This window comes from Camarhynchus parvulus, chromosome 22, assembly GCF_901933205.1.
Source record: "Camarhynchus parvulus chromosome 22, STF_HiC, whole genome shotgun sequence".
Taxonomy (NCBI): Eukaryota; Metazoa; Chordata; class Aves; order Passeriformes; family Thraupidae; genus Camarhynchus; species Camarhynchus parvulus.
Window position 1 is genome coordinate 1879255 of NC_044592.1, and position 2511 is coordinate 1881765.

Genomic DNA, 2511 nt, shown 5'->3' on the forward strand with positions numbered 1-2511 from the left:
GCCCCTGGGAAGTTTTTCCCTCCCCCGGCCCATATTTTGGGGTGGATAAACAATTTTTCCTCCAAGATCAGCGCAAACAAAGCCCGGCTCAGCCCAAGGAAGGCGCGATAAATGTTTCAGCAGCACAGGAGAAATCTCTGATCCAGCTCCCTCTAAATCATTCATGGCCCTCCCTGCCTGCTCCAGGAAGACCCAATTATCCCCATTTTCTGTTAAACATTGTGATTCCCGGAGTTTTTATTTCGTTGGGAAAGAAGGGAGGTGCTTGCAGTGTCTCCAAGTGAGGGTTTGGAGAGGGCAGAGCTGAAGCTTTGTGGGTCCCAGCCCTGCCTGGATCATCCAGGAGAAAATTCCAGCAGGAAATCCCAGCGGATCTTCCCCAGAGCCAGCTGGAACACGGCACCACCGGTGCTGGGAATTGAGATTTTCCAAAATGTTCATTTCCAAACGTTCATTTCCAAATGTTCATTTCCAAATGTTCTTTTAATTCAGAATTAATGGGATGATTTTTTCCTCCCCCTTCCCTTGCGATAATTGAAAAAGGGGAAAATAAAAATTTATTATTAAACACAGCTTTGTGTCAGAGCCCTGACAACGAGGAGGGAAATACCCACCCGGCACATGGCTGCTAATTCCCAATAAATATGTTTCTTTCAATAAGCAGCTGGTTTTAATTGAACAAACAAAGAGCTGCCTGCTAAAATCAGAATTAATTGAGGATTTCGAGGCCTCGCTGGGAAGGAGCAGCTGGGGCTCAGCCCCCTCCCCTGGCTGTGAAACGTCCCCGGCCTGGAGCGGGGGAATGTGGAGATGGGAATGATCCGTGGCACCTAAATCCCAAATTTCTGGCTGCTTTATTCATAAATAATTTAATCAATCAATATGAATTTGAATATAAAAATAAAAATAATAAATTATTGAGAAATAACAATTATTATTTCTATATGATATATTTTATTATACATTATTATATATTATTATATATTTATATTACATATTTTATATTATATAATAACTATATATTATATAATGACTATACATTATATGATAACTATATATTATATTATATTATATTATATTATATTATATTATATTATATTATATTATATTATATTATATTATATTATATTATATTATATTATATTATATTATATTATATTATATTATATATAATAATTTTATATAATAAATTAACACAATAATAAATTAATCTAAATGTTAACATTAATAAATTAATATAACGGTTTCATAAATTTCTTATATCTGATTATCTATTATATTTTATTAGTAATTAATATTAATTAATTACATTTAATTTTTAAAAATTTTTAAAATTTAAAAAAATTCCTTTAATTTTTAATCTCTTAAGCATTTTAAATCTAAATAATTTTGGTTTTAAATTAATTTTAGATTGAAATTAATATTAATATTCTTAATATATAATTATTATATTAAATACATTATATATTTAATTAAATAAAATAATTTTTTTTCCTTTCTCTGCTTTCGATGCCTCCCAACAACTTTAACCAAAAGGAAATAAAAACCAAACCAGACACCGAGGTTGTTGCCCAAATCCGCCTTTTCCAGTCTGTGCCCTTTCATCGTGGAAAAGCAAATTCCCAAATGCCCCCCGGAGCTTCCCAAATCGTCCTCACTGGGAGGGGGCGGAGCCAGGAACACCCTCAGGTGACTCCTCAGGTAATGGCCTCAGGTGACACTGTCAGGTGACATCACTCACAGGTGACGTCCTCAGGTGACATCGACAGGTGATGTCCTCAGGTGATGCCCTCAGGTGATTCCTCAGGTGATTCCTCAGGTGATTCCTCAGGTGACACTGTCAGGTGACACTGTCAGGTGACACCCTCAGGTGATTCCTCAGGTGATTCCTCAGGTGACACCCTCAGGCGACATCACTCACAGGTGCTGTCCTCAGGTGACATCCACAGGTGATACCCTCACGTGACACCCTCAGGTGACACCCTCATACACCCTCGTAATTCTCGGTGACTATCAGTACCCCTCAGGTGACACCCTCAGGTGACATCACTTACAGGTGACATCCTCGGTATCCACAGTGATTTCAGGTGATTTCGGTACCCACGTGTCGATTTTCAGGTGATTTCTGCCCGCGTCCTCAGGTGACACCCTCAGGTGATTCCTCAGGTGACCCTCAGGTAACATCACTCACAGGTGACGTCCCACGTGATATCCACAGGTGATGCCCTCAGGTGATTTCTCAGGTGATTCCTCAGGTGACATCACTCACAGGTGACATCCTCAGGTGATGCCCTCGGGTGACGCCCTCAAGCTGCAAAGTCCCCGGGATGTCCCCTCCTCCCCAACCCCAATTCCTCAAACCCAAACCCCAAATAAAAACCCCAAATTCCCATCACAGCTTCGCCCTAAAATCCTGGGGAAAAAAGAGCCAAAAATGGGGCAAAAATGACATCATTCCAGGGAAAAATTTCATTTTTTTACAGCTGGATTTGTCCTGTCCATGCCAGAAAA